This window comes from Rhinolophus sinicus, linkage group LG02 (assembly GCF_036562045.2).
Source record: "Rhinolophus sinicus isolate RSC01 linkage group LG02, ASM3656204v1, whole genome shotgun sequence".
In the NCBI taxonomy this organism is placed as follows: Eukaryota; Metazoa; Chordata; class Mammalia; order Chiroptera; family Rhinolophidae; genus Rhinolophus; species Rhinolophus sinicus.
In genome coordinates, this window is record NC_133752.1 from 109,510,924 (window position 1) to 109,538,906 (window position 27,983).

General features: G+C 48.0%; 1 protein-coding gene across 23 annotated transcripts in view; it reads left to right on the forward strand.

The window, feature by feature from the left end:
- MICAL3 (microtubule associated monooxygenase, calponin and LIM domain containing 3) overlaps positions 1-27,983 on the forward strand; it is a 225,113-nt gene that overhangs the window by 63,710 nt on the left and 133,420 nt on the right. The gene's annotated exons all lie outside the window — the stretch shown is intronic.

Sequence of the window (27,983 nt, forward strand, 5' to 3'; positions counted from 1 at the left end):
TAGCACTGATCTTTTTTCTTTTTTTTTTTTTTTAAAGATTTTATTGGGGAAGGGAAACAGGACTTTGTGCATTTCCAGGCCTTTTTTCCAAGTCAAGTTGTTGTCCTTTCAATCTTAGTTGTGGAGGGTGCCGTTCAGCTTCAAGTTGTTGTCCTTTCAGTCTTAGTTGTGGAGGGTGCAGCTCAGCTCCAGGTCCAGTTGCCGTTGTTAGTTGCAGGGCAAACCGCCCACCATCCCTTCCAGGAGTTGAACCGGCAACCTTGTGGTTGAGAGGATGTGCTCCAAACAATTGAGCCATCCGGGAGCTCAGCGGCAGCTCAGCTCAAGGTGCCATGTTCAATCTTAGTTGCAGGGGGCGCTGCCCACCATCCCTTGCGGGACTCGAGGAATTGAACCAGCGACCTTGTGGTTGAGAGCCCACTGGCCCATGTGGGAATTGAACCGGCAGCCTTTGAAGTTAGGAGCATGGAGGTCTAACCACCTGAGCCACCGGGCCGGCCCAGCACTGATCTTAATGACCATTTCCAGAAAGCTTGACCAAAAAAAGTCACACCACTCTGGAAAGCGGAGGAGGTGCGGTATGTCTGACAGGAGGCATCCCTGGTGGGACAGAGGATTGGATGGGCATCTCTCCCAGCCCACAGAGCTGCCTTTGGTGGGGCAAGGCACTACTGACCCTTCTCATAGCACCCAGGACTTTGATTTGTTGGGTGGAAGGAGACTAAAGTTGGCCTGGCAGCCACAGTCACTCATGTACGGTCTTCCTTCACCCACTGGGCTGGGCTTAGTTCTGAGCCTCCCTGCAAACATACAATCACTGGGCTATCTTTAGACATGTTGTGGTGTAATCAGCCCAGGAGAGACAGAACATTACAGCTGGTTTACATTTCCCTGAACAAAACATACAGAGATTAAGCACATCATTTCCTTGAGCTCTGTGGAATATTACTCAATTCTTTTGTTGGGCAATTCTCCTTTTGTTACTGTTATTTTAAGGTTGGAGATAGTGAAGATTTGCCGAGTGGGTGGCTGGTGCATGTGGAGGGGAGACGGCCCATCTGAGGTAGGTAAACCTCTGACTGTTCAGCCAGATCTGTGCTGTGTTATCAAGTTCACCTTCTCTTTTCCTTCTCAGCCCGGCAGCCTGTCAGAATGATGGAGGGTGACACATCCACACCATGCCACCAACAAAGCTGCTCATTTGATTGATCTGTGGTGGGGCCTGAACACTAGTGTATTTTTTTTCAAATTTCTTGATGATTCTAACGAACAAATAACTAAAATCTAATACATTTTCCTTTTCTCCCTCTCTTAGTTTACAAACCCCAAAGTGGCTTGTCTGAAGCACATGGTAGTTCTTTCTCATCATAAAGTGCATGTTTCGTAAATTGAGAATTACCATCGCTGAATTTTATGAATAATGATGACTTGCTCTGGTGACATTTGAAGCTCAGCTTATCTCTGCGTTCCCTCTTGTAACTTCCATATTTTCAGGGGACCCCTTGTCTTCTGGAAGAACCCATTGTAGGGTTTACTGAGGGCCTTCAGAATCCACTGGGCCTCTCTCCAAGCCCCAGGCACTTTTCCCCAAAAACTCAGAATGAGGAATTGCATAAAGTGCTCAAGACCCAGACCTGCTATCACCAGCATCCAGAGTGAAAGACTTCATCTCAGCTCTTGAGGGTGACAGTGGTTTTCAGCTTGACTGACAGTAGACATCAAAGCTTTTGTTCACTTCTGTAATAAGTCACGGAATGCCTCTGGGCAGGAACCTTCTGAATCCCTTAGGGCGATGGCAGGCCACAAGAACCAAAATGAAGACTTGTTAAAGGTCCGAGAGAACGGCAGAATGTGGGCTATGGGCACTGTGGAGCCGCGCGTCTGTGATCACATCCATCTGTCCTGCGGCCTCAGGCAAAGCGGGTGCCGTGTGTACCCGCAGTGGGTGGGTAGGGAGGAGCTACCTGGGCACCGCCTCCTGGGAGTCTGCAGGGCTCCTGGCTGATTTTGTGTCATGTGTCACGTCCCCGTGAGCTCTCTGTGAGTGTCTGACGCTGACCTGTGGGAGGCAGAGTTGACAGCTTTTCCTATAGATCTAGAAAATGTCTAACTGTGTGCATATTCTCCACTTTTAATGTCTACCCTCTCCTCCGCCCATTTTTCCTTACTGATTCCCTCGGAGGCTGCCATTGCATTTGTGTTCACACAGCCTTGGGTTTTTGCCTTGTGATGAGGTTTCTCTTTATTCTTTTACTTCCAAGTATGTTATATTCTTTCATGTATTCCATATACTCCACCACGGGCTCACATATTTCATAGAACTAGACCTTCTCTGTCCTTTTGATCTTTAGTTTTGGATTGGCTTTTCTAAGCCTGGGTTGTGTGGGTTTAACCGCCTCCTCAGGGGCTGTGCTCTTATTTATAGGTTTACTCAGAAATCCTTTTCACCGATAAGAAGTCTTGTTTTTGACATTGTGTTTAACTGGCTCCGAAAGGGCAGATATTAAAATGGCAGCTGATTGATACACTGAAAAAAATCAGACTTTAGCCTTCAAAGTCCAGTTGTTGTGTAAGATGGTGGAGAGGTAATGTCTGGAAGTGACAGTGGGGAGCAATGGGCACCAAGCACATCAGTGTCTGAAAGAAAGTCCCTGCTTGGAAAGACTACAGAGGCTGTGTTTGGGGAGAGTTCAGTTGAGGCGAGGATGAGAATAAAAGCCGGACGTTGAGGCCGAGCATGCCCGGGAGTGTGAGTATGGAGCGGTGGTGACAGCAGCTCAGTGGGCGGGTTTGGGGATTGAAGAGAAGGAACAAGGGAGTGCAGAGCATTGTGGGAATAATAGTGTGGGAATATAAGGAGCTGGGGGCTTCCGCATTCAGTGTTGGCCGCTGAAAGGAAAGAGCGAGGGCTTGGAAATTCTGTGTCAGTTCTCTGAGAAGAGTGGGCACTAGCCCGAGAGTAACTTTGACCACTTACTACTTCAAGGTGCTAAACCTTCTCCACGTTTGTTCAGACCCAGTCATAGCGAGCTGCGTGGTCATCAGCATTAACAAACCCTTATTGATTAGCTACATATAGGATGTGAGATTTTTTTTGTGTGTATTGTAAAATTAGGTGATTAATTTTAGGTTATCTGGTTAATCACTAAATATGATGTTTTATTTTCATTAAATTATGCAGCTCAGCAACTAGAGCAAGTCAGTTACCACAGTTCCAACATTATAGTTTTTATATTTTTTTATAATTTGTAATGAAATATTACCTATTTTCTTTGTTTTGAAAATATAACACATGTGTATACTTTTATTTGAGAGGCAAAGGTGAACATAATCTTGAAAGGATGTAGCAAATAAATAATTCATAATTTGATTATTTCATTCTGGTAGTAAAGGAAGGAAACTTGCACTCTATGTTTGAAAAATGGGGGGAAAAACAGAAACAAACCTTGGCGCTTCCCTGCCTAAGTTTTTGCCATTGGCCTGGGAGTTCTATAGTCCAGGGCCTTGTCCCATGACCGAAGTCCTGTTTTGGTGTAGGAATGGTGCAGGGCTGCTGTTGTGCTCCATGACTTCTAGGGCTCCGCGGAGGGGCGTCAGCACCTTTGCTAAATCCAGAACCCACTCCTCTGCCTGCTAAAGGGGCTACATCACATGTGTGCAGTAGGGTCCGTGGTCCTGGGTGAACGGGTGTCTTAATGTTTCCTTGGTGCTTTGAGTAAGGTGACTTCCTGGCAGCAGGCAGGCAGTAGTGGCGGGGACTTTGTGCTTTAAAGGAGGGCAGCTGCTCTAATTTAATGCAAAGACAGGAGCCCTGAGTCACTGCCAGCCTGGAAGGGCTTTTCATCTCTAAGTGTGGAAGGAAGAGTTTGTCTGGCTCCTTGGGAATGACTGTCTGATGCCACCTGTTCTTCACAAGGTAACAGTTGAGTCAGAGCCCTGTCACCTGGCGGAATTAACTGTCCGCAGTGCAGACCAACCAGCTCTTGCAGGCTTCCTGTCCTCCCACCTTGAGGGATGGCAGGAATGCACTGCCGTCACTCAGTCCTGGGGCGCCTTTGTGTGGGATAGGAAAATGCACCCCTTCTTCTGAGTGGGTGCTGCTCCTCCCAGGTGTGTGGTGTGCTGAGTGGGGTCATAGGCTGGATTTCAGCCTGCTCTCCCCAACCCTGTACCTGGGCAGCTTGTGTTACTGTGCATGGTGGCCAAGGCAGGAGCCAGGTTTGTTCTGGGTCAGGGTCTCTAATGCCTGTGTGAATGTGTGTTTATCTTTCGTTGCTTGTTCCCCAGATGATTTCTGCTGCCAGTGCTAAATGTCCTTGAGATTTCAGCTAGAGCCAGGAGCACTGGTAGCGGGTGTAGTACATTCACCGCACAAGTGAGACGTGGCCTCACCCTCTACCCAACTTCATTTAGTCCTTTCAGACTGTTATACAGTTGTCAAAGCATCACCTTTGACCTAGGGACTCCTAAGTCATCTTGACACCCAAATTTTTTCCAAAATTGTATTTGGCACCAGAGCACAACACAGTTTTCTACCAAGTTTCATATTGGTAAGGGCAGCATTATAAGGAACCTCGCTTGCTTCCCCCAGTCCAGATCTGTTCCCCAGATGTGTGTGGAGCTGCTAGTGTTCACAGCTGACCCCTGCTGACCTTGGCAGTGTAATAAATCAAGATGCTGAATGTATGAGGGCCAGAACCACTTCTTTTCCCATTGAGTGCTCTGGTCTCCTCCTGGAGGGATGAACTTGCCTTCTTTCTTTGACACATTAGGGCTCTTTGGGTGGAAGTGGGGATAATTTGATCTTAGGATGAGGCACTCTTGGGCTTGTCTTCTGAATGTTATCATCTGCAGCTTATTAGCGGGGCAAGTAAGTTACCCTCTGAGCCTCAGTTTTCTCATCTGCACATGAGAATTGTAGAAGTTCTTACTAATTAGGGTTGTTGTGAGGACCACATGAGAGATTTCTGTGAAGTGCCAGCACAATGCTTGGCACACAGGGAAGTTCAAGAAATGGTGATAGTTATAATCAATAAGAGATGACTGACAAACCGCAGGCCTCCTGCTTCTGAAGCAGGGAGTAGCTGTAAAGTCTTACCTTGAAAACTGATTGCTACAACCATTCACAACAGGAAGAAGACAATATGTGATTCTTAAAAAGTGATTTGTTTGGTTTATTCGGATGTTGACTGCTTTACTGCTGGGAATAAGTAAGAAATGGTCCTTGCCCCAGGAACTCACAAATCTGGAGAGACGGTCACATAAACTGGTTATTGGAGTATAATTAAACCTAGGAGGTGCCATGATGGAAGCCATTGTGGGATATGATAAGGTACACAATCTATCTTTGATAGCTTCGTCCTTTTTTTGTCCTGCTTTCGGCTGACCTTGTCTTTCTACAGTAAGTATGGGACGGAAGTAGATGGGGGAAAGCTAGACTTTGGCATTATTTAACAAAAAAAAATATTCTTGGAGGACTGATGTGTCCTTGGACGGACCTGGAGTAGAAGCGTTAGGGAGTGTTTCTTTGGCTTACTTCAAAGTAATTATGTAAGGAAGCAAAGGGAGGTAGTGGAGAGAATTTAACCATGGTGCCATTGGTAGCTTGTTGTGTGACTCAAGGTAAGTTATTTTATCTCTTTCAACTCCTACTTGTGTCATCTGTCAGGAGGGGACATGAGCATCTACCTTCCATACTCATAGAATAATGTGAGGAGAAAGTAGGATCATCTATGTGGAAGTGCTTTGAGAAGTATGAAGGGTTACCGACATAGTGGTGGAGTTGAAAGTCCACAGGCGGGCGTCACTCCACTCTCTTAAAGGAAGACGGCAGTGTTAGGAATCAGCTAGAGGGAACCTGTGAAAGGGTGTAAGACTGAGCATGTGCTGTTCCTTGTCCTTCAGACCTCTGCTTTAGGTTACTTGCTCAGAACAGCTTCCGTGACCAGCTCATCATATGGCCCCTCCTATTATTCTAAGTCACTGTCACTTGTGCATTACCTTCCTGGTCCTCGTATTTTGTAATTATGTGCTTGTTTGCTTCCTGGTTATTGTCTCCATCCTCTGCCAGACAGTCTGCCCGAGGAAGGACAGGCACTGTATTTTCATTGACCTATGTAAAGTCAATGAGCCAAGCACAGAGCCTGACATATACTACACACTCCGTAAATTATTTGCTGAATGAAGTAAAGGGTGGCAGTGCAGACACACCAATCTTCTGCCTAGAACACAGCTGCTTTGTGGGTGCGCAGCTGTGCATCCTTTTCTGGCGTGGGTACCGGGGTGCAGAGTGGTGTCTGTAACTGAGACTGCTGTAGCACCACCGGGTCGCGGGTTCTGAATGCCACCAGCTGGATCTGTGACTCATCTCTGCCTTCCCCCACGTGGCCCTTCCTGCCCACTTAGAGGCCCTATGTTCACTTGTATTCACGTATACACTGAATTTGGTGAGTTTGTGCCTTCAAAAGGGAAGTCTCCCTCTGGACTCTGGAATGTGGTTCCAGGGAGTTGACAGCTTGCCAAGCAGGGACCATGTGTCCTGTGTGCTATTTATAAACTGCACCAGCCTGGCTCTGGTCAGAGAGCGCACCGGTTGGGCTCCCAGCTGTCTGCCAGAGCTCATGCCTGGCAGCTCGGTAGCAGCTCTGTGTGTGAGGTGCAGCCTAGATTCGTTCATGTGTCTGCTGGTGACTCTCAGATTCCTGTTCTCTCAAGACACTGAAAAGATGCCCTTTTTTGGTTTTGGTTTATTTTTTGACTTTTTTGTTTAATGGTAGTGTAATGTATGTTCTTAAAGTGTACAAATTTTAAGTTTACACTTGAATTTTTATATATATAAACATCCAACAGGGTTCAGTCGGGATTTGAGCCACTATGAAATTTGGGGACTAAGGGATTTAGTATAGGAATTGGCCTTACATAGTTGTGGGAGGAGTTGGGGAAGGGAAGGTCCAGGTGGGGGCTGGAGGTCGGAGAGGAGTTACTAACCAGTCTGCCTGAAGCAGTGGCATGGGCGGGCAAGTCAGAGCTTTCACGGAAATCTGAGAAGCCAGGCATGTCCATTGCCTAGGCAGGACCATGAAAGAGGAGCTTCTGGAGAGTTCTGTGGGAAGCTGTTGCCTCTGGGTAACTACTTTCCACTTGTGTCCACAGCCAGGTTTCTGGTGCTGGGTCTGGGGCTGTTGTTCGTTCGCAGGTCTACAGTGCGGTAGAAGAGCTAGATGCAGTGTAGATGAAGGAGAGCAGGCTCCCGCCAGGCACCTCGTCGCTGTCCTTCACTACATTTGACTGCTGAGACCCTCAGAGCACAATGCCTGCTGCTTTCATCCCACCTTTTAAATCCCATGCAAGCTCTTCTTTGGCCAGCTCTAACTCAGAGCTCCAACTGGGGGTTCTGGGAATCAGAGTTTGCAGCTTGGCCAAGCTGACACAGCATCGTCTGGCATATGTGTAACCACCACCCAGATCAGGATCTCAGAGGCTCCCTCTTGCCTCTTCCCAGACAGTGACACCACCCCACAGATGCCATCACTGTTCTGACTGACCTGTGCGTAGATTTGAATTGTGTTTGCCCTTGATCTTTATGTAAATGGAGTCGTTCAGTATGTTCCTTTTCATGTCTGCCTTTTGCTCAGCACTGACCTGCGGGTTTCATCACGATGCTGCATGTCGCAGTCGTTCATCCCCTTTTGTCGCTGCGTGCTATCCCACTACATGCCCGCACTGCAGCTTGCTTCGCGTGTTGCTGTTTTTGGTCATTTGGGTGGTTCCCCGTTTTGGAGTATTATGAATAAAGCTGCTATAAACATTCTTGTCCTTGTCTTTTGGTCAACATAGGTATTCATTTCTTTTGGATGTACCCCCAAGAATAAAATTGCTGACTTTTATGGTAGATGTATGTTCAGCTTCAAGAACTGCTGCTGAGCAGTTTTCCAAAGTGGTTGTACCAGTTTACATTCTGTGTCAGAGAGTTCCACTTGTTCGTATCCTTGCCTACTCCTGACGTTGTCTGTCTTTAATTTTCGTCATTCTAATAGGTGTTTAATAGTATCTCTTTGGGTTTGGTTGCCATTCTACTGATGAATAGTGATACTGGGCATCTGTTCAGATGCTTTGTGGCAATTTGGGAGTCTTTTGGGAAGTACCTAGTCAAATCTTTTGCCCATTTTTCATTGGATGTCTGTTGTTTTTGTTTCTTTAGTTGGTTTGTACAAATCCTTTATATATTCTGGATATCACACTTTTCTCAGTTACAAGTCTCCCTTTGGTATTAAGGAGGCGTGCTCATTCTAAATCGGGACAGACGGGGGTTCCAGTAGTTACTTATCACCCCTTTCTCAGGGAATTAATACACTGTAGGATTGGAAGTGAGCAACCCAACTAATATGTGTTTTAAAAATAAAATATTGGCCCCACAAGTATTTCTACTCCTTTTTAAAGATAAAATTTATCTTGAGCACTCAAAGTATATCCTCATGAACCACAGATTGGAACGGTGGGTGTGGGTCTGGCACTCTGCCAAATGCTGGGGGTAGAAACTTGACTAAGAGAAACCTGCTCCAGAGCCCAGTGGGAGGTGTGTGGGGAGCAGAGGAAGGACCTGTGCTTAGGAAGAAGGGAAGAGCGAATTTGTTGAGAGAAAATGGGAAACAAAAGCCCAATGGGTGAGTAAGTTCATCTTCATCATCTGCCTTAGTTCAGAGAAGATGGAAGGAGAGTGTGTGTGTGCGCCTGGGTGGGGAAGCACACTGTAGGCGTGAAGACAAGATATACAGGAACGAGCACGACACATCCTGGAGCAGCTTGCAGGTGTTAGTGAGGGGTGCGTGTCGGGGAGCAGAGGGTGATGAGGCTGGAGGCGAAGCAGGGGCCAGCATGGGCTGGCAGATGATGACTCCGTCTGTCAGTGAAATGGCGTCTCGCATATGTAAATGGGAGAGGCAGGATTCAACTTGTTTATTAGAAAGATCACTTTGTGAGAAGTATGCTATATGAATTGGGACTTGAAACTTGAGGCTGGGTCTACAAACTTGTATGCCCATGGCATAGCAACATTATTCACAATAACCAAAAGATGGAAGTAGCCCATCCATTGATGGATGAGTATATACATACAGTGGAATATTATTCAGCCATAAAAAGGATGAAGTTCTGGAACCTGTTACAATGTTGATGAACATTGAAGGCACAGTGCTGAATGAAGCAGGCCGTACACGAAGGACAGGTACTGTATGATCCCACTTACTGAGGCTCCTGGGATAGGCGGTCATAGAGACAGAAAGTGGAATGGTGGTTACCGGGACATAGAGGGGGCGGACATGGGGAGTTACTGTTTAACGGGTACACAGTTTCTGTTGGAGAGGATGAAAAAGTGCTAGAGATAGTGGTGATTATTATACAATATTGTGAATGTACTTAATGCTACTGAATTGTATACTTAAAAATGGTTAAATGATAAATTTTATGTTTCTGTATATCTTAATACACACACACACACACACACAGACAACCTGCAGCAGGATTTAGATGTAGGAGACCTAAATGGAATCTTGACTGTTGGAAGACTGCAGGTGGAGATGATGACTTTCAAGGCAATGCGGCTGGAAAGGAGGGATGTATAAGAGAGAAATTTAGGAGGGACAACTGATAGTACCCTGTACTGTCCTGCATTCCCTGCAGTACTTAGCACAGTGTGGTCCCTGACCCTCATTTTTTGGCAACGAGAAGAATGTTGGAAGTAAGGCAGATGTGGAGGCCGGCCCCTGGAATTCTGGCTTGGGTGGATGGCAGTTTTACTAGGGTTGCAATTTAGGGGAAGTGACAAGTTTAGGAGAGAAGCTAAAGAGTTCTGTTGTTATTTTTTTTTTTTTAAAGATTTTATTGGGGAAGGGGAACAGGACTTTATTGGGGAACAGTGTGTACTTCCAGGACTTTTTTCCAAGTCAAGTTGTTGTCCTTTCAATCTTAGTTGTGGAGGGTGCCGTTCAGCTTCAAGTTGTTGTCCTTTTAGTCTTAGTTGTGGAGGGCGCAGCTCAGCTCCAGGTCCAGTTGCTGTTTCTAGTTACAGGGGGCGCAGCCCACCATCCCTTCCAGGAGTCGAACCGGCAACCTTGTGGTTGAGAGGACACACTGCAACCAACTGAGCCATCCGGGAGCTCAGCGGCAGCTCAGCTCAAGGTGCCATGTTCAATTTTAGTTGCATGGGGTGCTTCCCACCATCCCTTGCGGGAGTCGAGGAATCGAACTGGCAACCTTGTGGTTGAGAGCCCACTGGCCCATGTGGGAATCGAACCGGCAGCCTTCGGAGTTAGGAGCATGGAGCTCTAACTGCCTGAGCCACCGGGCCGGCCCAAGAGTTCTGTTTTGAGTAAGCTGGCGTGGCGGTGCCCTGACATATTCTGAGGGAGATGTCCAGGCGAGAGTTACATAAACGAATGAAATGAAAAGTTACATGGCAGAATGAAAGAAAAGGAAAGGGTCGGGTCGGAACCCTTGAGCCTGTTACTTGCCAGTGTGGCAGAAGTTAGAGGAGCGTCCGGAGGGAAACCAGGGAGCAGACTTCAGTTGTCTAATCCTTTGTCCTGTGCCAGACAGGCTATTTCGGTGGCTCTTAGTGACGGCAGCCTTCTGTCCTGGGGTGCTCCCTCCCCATGCCAGGCTATTCTGGGGGGCACAGGCACCCTGGAGTGCAGCGGTGAGGAAGGAAGGTGACGTGGACTCAGGGACTCAGGAGGGGGATTTGTCCAGGCCTTGCCGCTGTGTGTTGGGACGTGTGAGCCTTTGTCGTCTAACCTGTGCTACTTTTCTGACCCACTCCACTGCAGCACTCCCTTTGCTCACATTCTGCATACGAATGAAAATGGGCAGCTTTTGGGTGACATCAGTGTCAGGATAAAAGACTTCTGTCAAGCCCTGTGATCCCACGGATAACATCAATTAAGATGTCTGTGTGTTTCTGTTTTAAAGGTCAAAGCATTTTTGTCATAAATTTCATTTCTTTTGTTTGCCCAGTGATTTGGAAAATTATTGGATTTGGGAATCATTGCTTTACAGTGCTTTTGAAAGCATACAACTCTCAGGAGCATTTCAAGACTTAACAGAAATGCATTTGATTCTTTGGCTCTAGTACTGAAAATCTGTCAAGGTGAAGAGAGATTTATGCAAGACTACTACTGAGACATGGGGGTGGGGTGCCAGGAGGTATGAACAGATTAAAGGCTAATTTGTTTTAGTTCGAGAAGCACGGTTCTCAGTATTAGTTACTTGAAAAACAAAAGTACAAATTTCCAGGTTCCCAAGCCAAGCCCAGGCGCGTGCTTCTCGTGCAGAGGCAGAACTGCTGCGACTTCTTTCTGTGGCCTGCCCTGAGATCTTCCTGCTGCCAAACTGGCAGCATCACCAAATGGATACTAACTTCTGCCTTCATATCCGTCAGCCTCTGAAACCTGACTAAGCCATACTCATCTTCAGTGTTGGGAGTTACTAAAACCCCATCCAGAGTGATGGACATGTTCTAAAACTAGGTGGTGGTGATGGTTGCATAGCTTGGTAAATTCACTGAAAGTCACTGGATTGTACACTTAGAACAGATGGATCTTACTGTGTGTCACTTACGCACCCCTCCTGCCCTTAGCACTGTGCCATCTCTTCTGCCCCAGCACTGCCCTTTGAGGGCAGCCAGAAGCCCTGCTCCAAGTCCTTCCAGTTCTTGGCCAAAGTCCTGCAGGGTTCTGATGTCAGGAATTTGGCCGAGGGTGGCTCTCACCTGGCTCCTCTCCACTTGCTCTGCCCAGGGTGTCTAGCACCTAACCTGGTTGGCTATCTGCCAGGTATAAGCCAAGCCCATTTCTGTTTCGAGACTGTAATAAGATGAGAAGCTCAGGTTCTCCAGGGCCCAGAGGCCAATTACCCAGTTTATGGTTTATTCAGATCGTATGACTTTTTTTTAACCCCTTGCTGTTTGGCCATTTCATTGCTCTGTTAACACCCAAGTTACAGGGTAGGCAGGGAATTTCCGGGAAACTAAATCTTGCAGTATGGCCATTTCTCAACAGCTCCATTAGAAGGTTCCGTGGAAGAGGAGGTTAATTAATGATTCCAGTTGTCTGTATATTTGCTAACCGCTTTCCCCCCCCAAATTATCAAGGTGATTGAAAGTCCGAGAAAAATGTTTCCTGCCTTCCACCAGATGCCAGTCTACCCAGTGGTACCACAGTAGTGGAAACAAGTTCGGTTCACTGTCTGTTATGACTGGCTTTCTTTGGGAACAATAAGTGTCATGATGGCTCCACTGTCATGTGGCCACGCTGTGACACACCGGCTTGTTAGGAATCACATCTGCTGTTACTAACGCGGATTGAGGCTTCGTATGTACAAATGGGTTAAGTTGTCCCCCAGGAGGTAGGCAGTCAGAGCACAAAGAGGCTGCCCTTCTCGATGTCATCCTCGCAGGATATTTATTGAATTCTTACTGCCTTCAGACTAGAGTTTGAGATGCTCTCGGGTTTGTGGTTCAATGTCCTGAAGTATAAGTTTGCTTAGTTAAGGTCCTTTAACGGGGTCTTTGTATCTGTAATGTCCAGTGTCTGGATCAAACATGTATTTGCATCCACGTCTCCCTGTCTTGAGGTGAGGTATACTCAGCCTGTACTCAGAAGGGGAACCTGAGAGGGTGGGATGCGCTCAGATCAGTTCAGTCAGCTTGGTGCTGAGTGGGCCTGAGTCTCGGCGACAGCACGGGCGTCCTCCAGGTTGTGAGAGGGCAGTGGCGTCCTCGGCTTGCCTTCCTCATAAGCCTGGCTTCCCTGGAGGCAGGCCTGCCTCAGCCACAGCTGGTGAGAGGTTGAGCAGCAAGTAACACTGTGGACACCCCTAGGGAGCCCTGGGCTCACTCACATTGTAGATTTCAGCCCCCAGAGCAAGCCCGAGCGTTTGCCTTCTGTGTGCCTAGCCTGCAGATCAATGAGCAGACGTTCTCTGCCTGGGATCAGTTAGGCACAGGTTTAGAAAACCAGGTGGTGGGCTTGGAACTGCTAGTAAGCTGAGACTCTGCTGCTGCTGGACCAGAGAAGAATGCCTGGAGGTCACCCAGGGCTTCTGGGCCATCCGGCATTGCCTTGCAGGACTAGGGTGCAGTGGAGTGTTGCTCTTTGGCCCTTTGGGGCTGTACCACCTAACTCATGGTGCTGCATTGAGAAAGGATGAATTAATCTTCAGTAGAAAAGCTTCGGTAGGCTATTGGCTTTGAGTCCAGAGTAGTTGGAATTTTAGAGTCCAAATGTCTCATGGCAGTTAATTTTGGCAGTTGGTCTTAGGAGAAAAGAAACTGAAGTTTTGGCTGTACTTCAGCACCCCCTTGAACAGGGTGGGAGGTCCCCCTAGGGCAAGGGGGTGGCATAAGTGGGAGAAGTTGTGGGCTGTACACTTTAAAGAGCCTGCCAGGGCTTTGCAATAGTCCTTAAGCATAAGAAAGAAAGGTTATTTCGTTTCTCTGAATGTTTCGTGTCTAACCAGATGGACACTCCCATGTGAAGGGCTTAGGGAGAGCTGCCAGAGTGCTCCCCAATGCCAGGGCTCTGCCCGAATCAGAGTGGAGTGAGAGGGGGGCCTGGAGGCTCATCTGACCCAGGGAAAGCTTCTGTTTGGCTGGGACAATGACGCCCAAGTCATACACCCTTTTAAGCTAATTTGGAAGGGAAAGTATATTCTGTAGAGCTGGTTTAAGATTAGCCCTCTCGGTTTCTTTCTGTTTTGGACACAACTGAGGTTTTCTCCGTGAAAATAGTTGGAAAAACAATCAGGGCCTTGGAGCCAACTAGCCCTACTCCCTTCTGTGGCGCGGAGCCAAGGCAGATACAGTCAGTTTGCTTGGTGCAGGGCAGGGGTGGTGGGGGGTGGAGTCCATGGGGGGAGGTGGAGTGGAGGATGTGGGGCAGGGTGGAGGGGTGTGTGGGGGGAAGTGGAAGAGTGAGGGAGAGGTAGGGGGATGGGGGCAGGTGAAGGGGTGTGTGGTATGGGGGTGAAGGGGTGCATGTGGGGGAGGTGGAAAATTAAGACCTTTTTCCTGTGTTTGCTGCCAGCTTCCTGAAACGGCTTCTTACCATTCCTGTTTTGTACCCAGTCTTCTCAGAAGAGTGCATACTTGTCTTTGGCTAGATCACCTTCCTGCCCCATTTCCATCTCCATGAACCCTGTCGGGTATCTGGTGAATCCTTTTCCCTTTAGATTATCTAATGCTTAGGAGCCTCGAAATCATATAATACCAGGGACTTAGGGGTCCTCTGGTTTCTGAAAAAGTAAATACCATCTTGGAATGTGAATTAAAAACACTAACCCTTTTCATAATCATAAGCCATCCAGAAAGGGCTTTGGGAACTCAGGTTTGGCTACTTCCGTGTTCTTCTCTCACCCCCTAAATCAGTAACAAGTTAATAATGAACTAATAATCACATAAACGCCTTTTGTCCTTTTCTGTACTTGTGTGATATTAGACATTGTGGCCCAAGTAAGCCTTTCATGTATCTTCTCCTTCTTTCCTGGCACCTGCTTTTCCACTAGCATGTGTACTAAGTGCAGGTATCAGAATGAAGTCCTCTTCCTGCTAACTAGCACCCTATGAGCTAATGGGTACACAGACAGGGCCATCATTCCAGAGCCGGGTGGATGTGTTGAGAAGGAGGTGTGTAGCGAGGCGAGAAGAGCACAGAGGCGGGAGGGATTGGCATCCCGGGAGTGGGGGTCCTCGGTGCTCCTGCAGTAGGAGTTTCAAGCACACAGGGAGGAAGGACGCAGCAGACACAGGACTGCTGCTTGAACAGAGCTGAGGAGGCTACTAAGACTCTGGTACGTCCCCAGAACTACACGTATCACCTAAGAAAATGGTTTGTGTTTGGAGGTGGGGGAAGTAAGGCTGGGGCTGGATCTTGATGGGCCTTTTGAACCTTGCCAAGGACTTGGATTATTTCCTAAAGACAGTGGAGGGCTGTAACGGAATCACATTAGTTCATAAAAAACACTGGCACATGTGGAGGATGGACTGGATATGAATTAAGATTAGGAGCCTATTGAATATACACACTAGAAATCATGGGTGCGTCCACCAAGGTAATGGTAGGGAGATGAACTCAATAAAACAGAGTCCTCGAGAGTTAGAATCCAAAGAACTTTGCTTTTGGTGGATTGGATTGACGAGTGAAGGCAGAGAATGTGAGAGGACCCCAGATTTCCATTTGGTGGGTGGATGGTGGTGGCATTTGACTATCTGAGGGGGTGTGAATTTGGGGAAGAGAACAGAAGGTTCTGGTTTGCACTGCTCGGTTTAAGGTACCTGTGGGATGTCTAGATGAAGATGTTTAGTAGCATTTGGATCTTAGGAGCAAGGTCAGAAAAGGTAAAACCTTAGGGGTTGTCTAATTGTGTGAAAGAGAGAGGCAGATGAACTAATTGGAGCTGTCTCAGAGAACTGAGCAAAGTGAGGGCAGCGATGGAGAAGCAGGAGTCAGGGCCAAGGGAGGGACAGTTTCTAGGAAGAGCTGCAGACAGGGAACCAGTAAGAGAAGGACTGAAGAGTATCTGAGCCTTTCACAAATAGAAAGCCATTGTCAACCTCAGTAGAGTGATGGAGACAAGCCACACTGGAGAGGGAATGAAAGACGGACAAGAAAGGAGTCAATAAAAGGTCATAGAATGATGACAGCACGAGTACACTGCTCTTTCAGGAAAGGCGCACAGTTGGGGGGTGTAGAGTGGGGAGAGAGAGAGAGAGAGAAGAAGGGAGAGATATTAAAGATTAAAGATGGAAGGCTAAGGGGGAAGTAAGCTGTAGTGAGGAAATTTAAAATGTATGATGGATGGGATGGTGGTGCTGGCTGCACAACAGGTGAATGTACTTACTGCTACTGAATGTACACTTAGAAATGGTTCAAGTGGGCGGGGGGAATGTATGCAAGGTGATGGAGCCTGTTTCAGGGAAGCACAAAGGGGATGGGCTGTGCAGCCTTGTACTGGGGGGCCCTTCTCACAGGCGGGGGAGGTAAGGGTAGTCTGTGCGAGGCATCCTGTCTCTTCTGGACGGTGTGAGACGCGAGGGCTCTGAGAGTGGAGGAGGTGAGGCTCGAATAGGGGGTCTGAGAACACAGCCAGGTTTCCGGGAACCAGTGCCACTTCTGTAGAAGAACTGCGGGGCAGTCCTATGGCTGAGGTGTTTGTGTCGTGTAGCCGCATCAGTCTGCACTGCTAACTTTTTTTCCTCCAGCAGTTCAGAAAAGTTGTTTTTGTCGCATCCCCGTTCCACTTCTGAAGCTGGTGTTCCAAGTGTCTAGTGATCTGTCTCTGTTTGCCTGCCTCCCTCTCTGCCTAATCTCCGGGCAACCTTATCAGAAACTGGTGAAGAGTGAAATGCACAATAACCCTGTGGCTCCCCCTTGGCGTCCTGCCTTGGATAAAAAGTGCTGCCCTTTCAGACACCCTGGGCTTATGACAGCTTCATGGTTTTCTGACGCAGATTTTAAAAACACACACAAAACTTGGACTTAGAAATATTATGGGTCCTTTACTTATCTCAGGGGAAGTGGGCTGGGGGCTGTCGTATAGCGTTTCATGACACTGATACCATTCTTCTTTTCCAGAAACCAGTTTCTTTTTATAGGGAACAGTTACTCTGAAACTGTTTGGCTGTTGAAAACAAAGCTGCCTCCAGGTCTTGGCTCCTGTCCTGCTCTCCTCTCCTGCTAGCAGGAAGAGGGCCTGAGCCGGACGCGGGGTGGGCAGGGCATGTAAGGAGGGGCCAGAGCAGGCACGGTCTTGAGAAGAAGCAGGTCTCCAAGGACCCGAGGGCAGAAACCATCTGGATCCCCCTGTAAGATCCCTGAATCTCTGGGTCTGCTTCCTTCTCCCACCCTGTGGCACTTGCCTGCAGACACTCAATCCATTTCCCTTTGATAAGAGTTCTGTCTCACATCTTAACAGAATTCTGCCTGAGTCCCTAGTCTTCTGGGCAAGCTGGAAAGTTCATTTACCTGTTCATTCATTCATTCAAGAGACAGTTACTGTACTTGCTATGAACCAGGAACTGTGTTGTAGATATGATGATACAGCTGTCAGGCATGGCCAGAGGAATGAGTCCCGGGAGACCAAGGTTGGCCTATTAGAGTTTATTTGGCTGTTTGAGCTGCTGCCAGAGGTCAAGCTAGAGCAGAGGGAAAAGACCATAACCTCTGGAGCAAAGAGGGCTGTGGAGTTTTATAGGAGGGGTAAACAAGGCTGTTCCCCCTTCAATGACAAAGGGTTTCAGGGCATGACCAAGCCCTTGAGCTCCACACCCTGGCCCCAGGTCGCTTTCCAGACCACCTTTCCCCTCCCCCCTCCCCATCACAGGCCCCTAGGAGATAAAGCAAGACAGGATCAAGACAAGATGGGTTTTAAGATAAGGTTTCTGCTGCTGGCCTAGATATGGCTTAACAACAGCAGTGAACAAAATGGCAAAAATCCTTACCTTAATAGAGTTTACATTCTAGAGAGAAAGACAAACAATAAATAACATTTAGAGTATGTCAAGTTGCGGTGAGTGCTTTGGGGAAAACCAGGGCAAAGGCTCAGCAGGCTGGTGCATCTGTTTGCAGTGGCGTCAGGGAAGGAGGCCACACTGAGAAGGTAACAGTCACACACCCCGGTGGTGAGAGAGTAGGTGATGCGCACACGTCAGCTGCATTAGAAGTCTGACGCCCTCGGAGGCAGAGGCTTTTTCCTCTGTTCATTGTACTAGAGCCTAGAAAAGTGTTTGGCACATGATAAATGCTCAGTAATGTTCCTGAATGCATGAATGGATCTGGGAGAATATTTCAGACAACAGGAGCAGCAGTGCAAAGGCTGAAGTGAGTGTGTCTGGGGCGGCAAAGTGTATAAGGAGCAGCAGAGACGCCAGTACGGCTGAGGGGGTGAACAAGGGGGTGGGAGCAGGGGGGTGAGAGATGCAGGGTGTGTGTGGGTGCAGATCTGATAGGGGCCCCCGAGACCTTTTTAGGGGCTCATGAGGTCAAAACTACTTTGATAATTATACTACTTGCCTTTCCCACTCTTGTATGCTCAGACTTGTGCAGTGGAGTTTTCTACAGGCTGCATGATATGGGCTGTTGCAACAGATGGAATGCAGAAAGCAGGTATGAGGATCCAGCTGTCTTTAGCCAGACATTAAGGACATTCGCAGAAATGTAAAACAAGGTCACTCTTCTCGCTGAGTTTTTGTTGTGGGAAATATTTTTTCCATAAAGACGTTAATTATGTTGCTATGTAATGGATCATTCTTTTTTATTAATTTTATTAGGGAATGTTGGGGGACAGTGTGTTTCTCCAGGGTCCATCAGTTCCAAGTCGTTGTCCTTCAATCTAGTTGCGGAGGGCGCAGCTCAGCTCCAAGTCCAGTCGCCATTTTCAATCTTTAGTTGCAGGGACCTCAGCCCACCATCCTGTGCGGGAATTGAACCGGCAACCTTGTTGTTGAGGCCTCGCACTCTAACCAACTGAGCCATTGGGCCGCCCTTCTGTAAGCTCAGCGGCAGCTTGTTGTCTTCAATCTAGTTGTGGAGGGCGAGGTTCACTGGCTAAATCAAATAAGGTGAAATTTAATAAAGATAGTTCAAAGGTCCCTATAGGTCTTGAAAGCAAAGCCCATGAATACAGGGTGAGGGAGACATGTTTTCAAGGAAGCACACTAGTGTAAGAGGGCTTGGAGTTGTCCTGTGTGGTGTGTGTCAGCAGTCAGGGGCATACTCCAGTAGAGCTCCTTAGTCCTTTAGTCAGGCTTACAGTCTCCTGGAAGAGTAGACAATAAACCAAGGAGTCATGTATGAGGTCTGCCAATTCAGTTTGTGAACTCATCCTAGAAAAAGTGCTACACACCTCATTCCTGAATACCACTACAGTTACCTTCGAAGTACTCCCCCTGGGAGGCTATGCACCGACACCAGTGCCTAGTCCACCCTTCAAAGCAATTTTGGAACTCTTTTTCTGGAATGGCCATCAGCACTGTTGTCATATTACCCTTGATATCCCGAGTGTCATCAAAATGTCTTCCTTTCAATATTTCCTTTATCTTTGGGTCATTGGGAGCCAGATCAGGTGAGTAGGGAGGGTGTTCCAATACAGTTATTTGTTTACTGGCTAAAAACTCCCTCACAGACAGTGCTGTGTGAGCTGGTGCATTGTCGTGATGCAAGAGCTATGAATTGTTGGTGAAAAGTTCGGGTCATCTAACTTTTTCACACAGCCTTTTCAGCACTTCCAAATAGTCAACTTAGTTAACTGTTTGTCCAGTCGGTACAAATTCATAATGAATAACCTCTCTGATATCAAAAAAGGTTAGCAACATCATTGCCACAAGTTTGCGAACTTAATCGTCAGACCTCATACACTGTGTCATGTGGCAACACAGCCTGAGGAAAAATAAAGCAAGGTGAGGGGAAGAAAGGGGATAGGTAGTGTGTCAGGAAAGGTTCCTCTGGCAAGGTGGTATTTGAGCAAAGACCTGAAGACAGTGAGGAAGAAGCCATGCAGCCCTCTGGGTAGAGAGCATCAGGCAGAGACACTGGGAAGGGCAAAGACCTGGGTGGGCAACCTGCTGGGCGTGCTGGATGACAAGGAAGGAGGCAGGTCTGGCTAGAGCCTGAGGAGCATTGGAGAGGGTGGTAGGACATGAGCAAGGGGTGAGAGAGGCCAGTCACTTGGAGCCTTGTAGGCCCGTGGAAGGACACTGGACTTAACACTGAGATGGGAAGCCATTGGAGCAGTTGAGTGGAGGCATGGCTTGATTTGATCAGCATTTAAGTGAATGCTCAGGCTACTGTGTGGAACGTACTCGGGGCTGGGGTGGAGGGATTGGACAGTGGGCGCAGGAAGAGGCTACCGCTGTGATCCAGTGATGGTGACAATGGGCACTCTGACGGGTGTAGAGGAAGAGATGGTGACGAGTATTTGGATTTGGGCTCTGTTTTGAAGATGGAACAGGCAGAGCTACTGAAGAATTAACTATGGGATGAGACAGAAATTAGGATAATTCCAGGGTATTTGGATTGAGCAACTGGGTGAATGGTGGTGCCATTGCTGAGATGCATAATACTAAGAAAGAAGCAAGCTGGGGTAGGAATGGGAACCAGGGCCTTGGTTCTGTGTATGTAAAGTTGGAGACACCTGTCAAATTCCAGGTAAGCAATTGGGTATTCAAGTTCAGAAGAGGGTAGACAACTATTTGGGCGCCATTGACTATCTCTACTAAAAAATGGTATTTAAAGCCAGGGGACTGGAGGACATCATAAGGGGCAGGGTTTTTTTTCAGAGAGCGTTGTGTCTCATTAATGGGTCATGAAATCAATACAGTGGGGACCAGCAATTTTTAAAAATGAAATAGAACAGAAAACATCAGAATATCTCAGTAGTAAGGGTAAATTTTGTCTGTGAAAGTTTTTAAAAATTACATTTATATAAATGTGTATGATTTAAATAGTTTGAAAGCCATAGCTGTTTAGGGAATGGATGTAGATTGAGAAGAGACCCAAAAACTATTTGATCCCATAGCCATTTCAACATATAGAGGTTGGGGACATGAGAGGGACCAGCAAAGACATGGAAGTGGCTAGAGCAGCAGGAGAGGTGTCCTAGAGGCCAGGAAGAGGGGTGATCAGCCGTGACTCGTGCTGCATATGGGTTATAGGTTGAGAATGGACTGTTGGACTCCACAGTATGGAAATCAGGCATGTCCTAGGAGACATTTCTGTGGAGTGGTGGGGAGGAAGCCTAATGGTTGTTGAGTTCAGAAGATTGTTGTGAGTGGGAGAAGACAAAGCCATGACCACAAGCACAGACAGTTCTCTCATGGAGTGGAGTGTGGAGTAAGCTAGTCAGAAGGCGTGGGAACAGGGCAGATGAGAGGTTTTCTGTTGATGAGAACGGTTCAGTTTGTGGGGGAGGGATTGCTGCAGGAGAAGGGGACCGATGCAGGAGGCAGTGTAGTTGAGTAAGGGAGAGGGGCCGGGATCTGCTGCACAGGTGGAGGGTAGCTTCAGGTAGGCATGTGGGTAGTTGCCTGTCCATTGTTGTAGGAGGGAGGGTAGATGAGATGGGTATAGGCATTATGTTCGGAGCTTGTGGCAGAAAGCTAAGAAGGGGAAGAAGCTGGTAACCATGTCGAGGTAGACGTGGCTGAAGCAGCTGAGGAGAAGGTGGAGATCGCACACAACCAGGGACTGTTATGTAGAAGAGGAACTAACTTTATTCTGGTGCCTCCAGGAGGTAAACTTTGGGCCGCTGGCAAAAAACTATGGGCAGAACGCTTTCGGTCTTGTATGGAGAAATTGAGTCCTTGGGAAATGAACATTTCAGGCTGCCCAGAGCTCAGGAAGACCACTTTGCAAGGTAGAAGGTTGCCTGTCCCTGGAGTTGTTCGTGTGTTGTGGATGGCCTATGTGGGCTGGCTGGTTACACACCAGGGGATCCTTCAGACCCCGCCCAGCCTTACCATTGTGTGTGTGGTGATTCACGCAGTTGGTAGTAGGCTGATTAGACAACTGAGAAACCCCAGATTCTGTTCCAGGTTGATCTCTTGCCAGTTGTTTGTGTGTTCTGGGCAAGCATTCTGAAGCTTTAGCTACAGGGTCTGCCCCTGGGAGAGGGAGGTAAAAGCTGTCCCGAGTGTCTTTATGGGACCCTGATTTTCCCAGCAGCTCTGCATTCATCTTGATGGGGCACTGATACTCCTTTGGACTTTTGCGCTTTGGTGTTCTCTGAGCCTCTGTGCTGCAGTGGCCCTGGAGGTTGCCCTGCCCAGCTGCCAGCCAGACCACTTCCCAAGTGTGCACACGTAGGTGGCCTGGTAGCCATTAGTCAGCCAAACCTCATGGAGCACCTACTGTGCGCCTGGGAGTGGGTACGTAGTGCTGAGTGAAGTAGGCTGGAGCCCAGCTTTTGGTTGTGCTTTCCCAGAGCCCCAGTGAGCCTTTCTCATCACCCTGAGAGCCTGGGTCACGGCCGTGCTCTCAGGTTAGTGGGGCAGGAGGGTGGGCGGGATAGTGTTGGTCTTTTGGTCACTTTGTAACTCAGCTCTGTGCTCTTGGTATTGGGTGGGCTGAAGCTCGCTTCCTGTCCTGCCCTCAGTGCCTACGTGAGTGCAGTAACGTTAGGTAATTCAGAATGCTTTGTGGTGGCCTCTTCACAGGTGTTGCTGATGGCGGGGTGCTGGGCCCCCTGGAGTGGGGACGGATAACTACGAGTCAGTACTATTTTACTTGCTCAGCTTGTCAGCAGCCAGTGGGAAGAATTACTGTGAAACCAGACCGTCCTTGCTTCCATTTATGAAAGGGCTCCATTTCAAAGGAGCAGATGCAGTGATAAATCGTGAGAAGGAAAAGAATCCTGTATTGTGTGTCCCTGCTAAATTTACTTGAAATTGCATATCCATTGATAACTGGGCAGCTATCTCCTAGCAGACAGGGCCTGTCTGTGATCTGTCTGTAGACTGGCAGGCTTTGGCTCGCGGGCAGTGAGGGGCTGGAGCATGCTTTCTGTGAGCTTTTATTTCCCACACTGTGTTCTCAGGTGGCTTTCATAATGGCCCAGGCCTTGGGCTCTGACATGGACAGCTGTGGATACGAACAGGGCTGCACTGCTTTCTTGCTTTGTGACCTGTAAACTTCTTTAAGCAGCAGTTTCCCCAGCTGCCAAGTGGAGATAATATATTCTATCTTATGGGGTTGTGGTAAAGATTAATGAAGACAAAGTATAGATCTGAAAGCTAGTCACTTGTCAGAATGGTAGCTATTTTGCTGTTATTAACGTAAGTCCTTATGTGCATCTCGGTGTGGCAGGAGCCGCCTGACATAGATCTTAGCCCTTTAGCTCTCCCTCCCACCCAGTGCCATTCTCACGCCACCTGGAGCAGATGGAATGGACAGCGTGAAGAGTGATGATGGAACAAGGAAACTTTTGAAATATTTTTCTTTTCTTTCAAAAAACAAAACTCTCTGAACTCTCTTATTCTGTTATATAAATTGCCATTTATTTAGCCTGCACATAATCTTTTGTTGCTGGGATTATGAACTAGATGGTAATAACAATACTGCCATTTATTGAGTCTTGCTTGTGCCTGGCACTGCTAAGCCGTTTACACTCATTACCTCAATTTCTGCAAGCTCTGCGGTTTGGTGGCTGATTTCATTGCACAGATGAGGAAACTGTGACACTGGGCCTCGGCCTTGTCCTTCTCGCGTCCTTGTTTCTCTGGTTTCCCCGGCACCAGCCATTGTGTTCCCTGTGTTTGGCTCTGACTTGGACTTTCTGGTGTTTGTGTGACAACCACGCATTTCTCCGCTGTGTATGTGTTCTTACTGGCTTTTCCTGAAGAAACAGGTTGTTAGCAAAGAGAGAAAAACAAAAAGTTAGAGACGAGATGACAAAGGGGTTAGGGTCATAGCAGCGTCTCTCAGAACTGGAGACTTGGGAGAGAGCCCATGGCCGACCTAGTCCCGTCTCTTTTCAGACCCCCTCACAGTCGAAATGTGCTACAGTCTTGCTAGTTGCTCTTCTTAGAATGTCACTCCCTGCCCAGGCTGACTGTGTCATTGTTGATACCACTTTTTGGTAGCACATTAGAAATCTCCTCTGTAACATCTATCCCATTCTCCTCCACCTCCCCCAGCCACGCAGGCCACGGCCAGTGCTTCTCCCTAGGACTCGTCCTTCCAGGATGGAGCTGCCAGGCTCCCATACACAATCCCATGAGGGGACTGTCCCCTCATCAACGTCCCAGAAATCTAGTGCATTTCCACTGCAGGTCAGGTTACAGCTACAAAGATCTGGTCCCCTCAGGCAGCTCTGGTCCTGGTGGATTGGCAGGTGCACATGAGAAGCAGCTCCAGATGGGAAGGGGCGTGGTGGTGAGGGTGGGGCTGGCTTACTGTTTCCTCCGCTCCTGCTGAGTGTCAGTTAGGTGCTAAATAGCATGGAAAGTCAGAAAAGAACTGTGGATGGAATATGCCAGAAACAAGAATACATGAGGAAAACTGCCTTCCTTACTGTTGTGGGCTTGTTTCCCAGGTACCGAGAACTTGATCTGAGGGCTGTGAGAGACATGGAAGACGCCATTGGTACAGGAGCTGAGAAGCAGTTCCAGGTGACAAGGAGTCTCACTGCCAGGTGGTCGGATTCAGTCAGCCCTTCCCCAGCCGAGGGCCCCATTGTTCCAATCCACAGATGATAGTGGCCTGAGCAGGCCTTGTTTCTGAGGCAAAACACGAAGGAATCTATAATCTGAAGTATTTTTCGTCTAAGTTTCTTCCCAGTGACATTCCAAAATATGCTTCCTATGTGTCTGCTTCTAAAGTCTGTTTAATAAACAAGTCACACCTCTGGCTGACTAGGCTGGGAAAGGAGCATTCATAGATTTCTTTATAAGATTCAGATTTGCTGGTATATTAATGGTGCAGTGCTAGGGAGACAATTAACTCAGCTCAGCTCTGGTTTCATTCTCTGGAAGTATAGTTCTTACTTTGTTGTCTTGTTTCCTTTTTCTATTTTTCAAGATAATTCTTCGCTACCCCTCAAATAACTACCTACCTACTCTAAGATCTAGACATTGAGTGTTCTCGTAGCCAACAATGAGTCAGTGACGACTGACGCTGTACTCTTGTAAATAGAAACATGAACTGCGCTCCTACGTGTACTTCACAGGCGGTCTCCAGCACTTTCCTCTGCAGCCAAGGGGTGTGCAAGGCTTCTGAGTCAGCAGGCAGCTGCCGCGGGGCAGAGCATGCAGGATGTTGTCAACTGGCAGAAATTGCTCCGATGCCCATGAAACCTGGCATCACCTCCTCTTCCTCTTCCCTCCATAGGCTCCTCACTTCCCGTACCCCTTCCTTCCACACCTGGGCTTTTCTGGCCACTTCTGGCCAGGTTTCCTGATCTCTAGGTTCCTGTGATTATGAAAGTCGCCTTTCCCAGGATACTGGGATGCAGCGTCCACAGGGGTGGCCCAAGACGGGTGTGATCTGGGTTTGGCCTTCGGGAAAGAAGGGAGGGAGGGCAGTAACTGGAAGGGCCCTTCTGTATTCTCCCAGCTGCTCAGGGAACCAGAATGCGGCTGAGTCCTGTTGCTAAAGAGACTGGAGGAGGCTGGCAGAGCTACCGAACATCCTGGAGCCCTGTCACAGTGTCTTCCTGCTGCGGTCATTTGGCTTGCAAAGTAGGAAAAGTGAGGCAGCCCCGGGGAATTAATCTTGTGTAGCCTTACCTTGGGTGCCTGTCACATTGTTCCAGGAACCAACTTACCTCGATTTATCTGTTGTCATTAGTGACCTGCAGGTCAGAATCCCTTCAGCTGGGCACTTAATACTTGCCTACCGCTTGGAAGCAGGCCCTCTGCAGCTGTGTGGGAGCTGCGGCTACACCCTGTTCATTTGAAAGTGTTTTCTGTCGACAGAGAGTTAGGGCCATTTGTTAGTTGAGGTATTCTGTGGGCTTGGACTTGGAAGTTGCCCATGGTGGTTAGCAGCTCTTTATTTCAGGCAGAGTGGACCACAGCCACCAAATGGTTGTTAAGCTAGCCAGCACAGCGCAATTCTTCTGGAACACCAAAGCCTGAGATTCCTTTCTGGAGGTGTGGGCGCAAGGCACACGTTATGACATGGAAATGCTTTTAGAAATACATGTTCAGGATCTTTCGTGTGTTGGTTTTAGCAAGAAAATTATGGTACTGAGTGCCTCAAATCCTGGCAAGGAGTGGAACGTGGCTGCTGTTTATGAACAAAGAAAAATCATCTTCTTCTCCACACAGGGCAGAGAAATCAGACCAGGTGTGTTTAGAGCTTTGCACAAGCTGTGACTCCGGTGGCCTTAGCATTGCCCGCACAGTAGGCACGCAGGGCCAGCTCACAGACTGCTCGGCTCTCCGTTTGTCGGACAGTGGCTAAAGCCACAGTGTCCCCACTGAGGACCCTGGCGGAGCAAGCACTCCGGGACCTGTGTGTTTAGTCCTTTCGTCTGCCTTTGCATAAACACATCTGTTTTTTTCTGCCTTACAACCATCTTTGACTATCATTTCTAAGATAAGTCTTGGCTTGTAAGAAAAAGAGTGGGTTCTCTTTAGGAACTTAAAAATATTTCCCTTGCTGCTTACTGCTACCTAGGAAAACTTTTATTTAGGGGAAAAAACTGAACATTATTTCCAGTTAATTCCATTTCTCATCGGACTCTTGGCCACGTGGATATTGGAACAAGCTGTGTTTCTTAAGTAGCGTAATTTTTATATCCAAAGCCAGGAGGGGTAGCTGAGTAAGTGACCCATTTGAGAGAAGCATGTCAGTGTGTTTTGGGTAAAGAATGACCATCTTTGACTTGGCCTCCACAGTCCGTGAAGAGTGTGTGTCTGTTGACAGAAAACGGGGGAATGGCAATTCCTTGCAGTTAATTATTACTTTCTCTCATGAAACATAAGACTCACCTCCAGTTGATTTGGTTTAACTGTATAACATCGTGGTGAGGTGTGGAGAGAAGCAGAATGTCATTTCTCCTTCACAAAGGAGGATTCTGCCACTCAGTGGCCTGCCCACTGTAAGAGCTGCAGGACAGAAGGGGCCTCTCCCCATGCCCACGGTCTGGAACTTGGTACCTGGCCCCCAAGAACGGGTATCGTTAGCACATGCAGTTTCGTGGCTCCTCCCATGAGTGGGTTCACTAAGTTGTGGGTACTTCTTGCTTCAACTCCTGAACTCCCTTCCTCCATCTGTCTCCATCTCCAACAGTAAATCACTCCTCTTAGAACAGAGTTCAGGGCAGTCCTGCTGGTCACACTAGTGGTAGGCTAGGGACAGCCTATGATGGACATTGTGGCATGAGCACTGGGATCGTGAGGACTTTCTCAGCACGAGACTCGGAACTTGAGAATTGGGAGAGAGTTTTAGAGCTTGCCCAGTCTAACCTTGACTCACATGAGGGAAAACCCAGGCCTAGTGACATCAAGTGACTTCTTCATGGTCACAGCACCAGTATCTGGCATACACAGCTCAGAGCAATGTCACTGCTCGTCTTACCTCCCTGCCTTCCCTCTCTGTTGTTCCTGTCGTTTAGTTTTGGTCTTTGGACCTTCACTTCCTACCTCCCAATAATAAGTCTAAGTAGTGATGATAAAAGTAAAACGTGGTACAGAAGTGATGCAGACCCGGGGCGCATGTGGGTAAAAGAGCACGTAAGGAGCCATCTCCCGTCTCAGAGCTTCTTCCCAACAGACGCAGGAGAGTGGGTGTGTGGGTGTTTTTGGTAAGGGGAAGGTGCAGACCTGGTCATTGTTGTCAGATGTGTCTGTGGCAAAGTGGGACGGCTATGACATTGTGCCACATACGCAGCGGCAGGGCTTTTCAGCCCTAAGTCCCTGCTGCTTGAGACACTTTTCTGAACATGGTGCATTTTAGACAGCTGTGGAACCGCCCTTTGCTTCTCTTCACCCCTCCCTCCTCGGTGTCTCATCATCTTCTAAAGAGAGTTCGTCTTTTTCTGCCAGCTCTTTACAAGTCCACAAGTCCCAGAGCTGTTCCCCCAAGCTTCAGATTCATACCCGCACCTCGACCAAGGCAGTATGGGTAATGGGTCCCATGGGAACTCACCACCCCACCCTCATAAATGAGTTCTTTTGTTTTAATCCATGGGCCTGGTGTCACCATTTACTCAGTGGCCTACACTGGAAACCTGAGGGTCATTCTTGACTCACCTGTAAGTCACTCACAAGCCTTCCTGTTTTACATCCTTTCTCACGGCCTATGCTTCTTTCCTGCCTGCTGACACTTATGTATCCTAAAAGACTCAGCCGTCACCTCTAAGGGGCTCTCCCTCTGTATTCGTAAACCCCTGTGCCTCTCTTACTAATGATACTTGGCATAGTACATTTAACATTCTGTTTATGAGTCTGTCTCACCCACTGAACTGCAAGATCCTGGAAAGCAAACACTGTC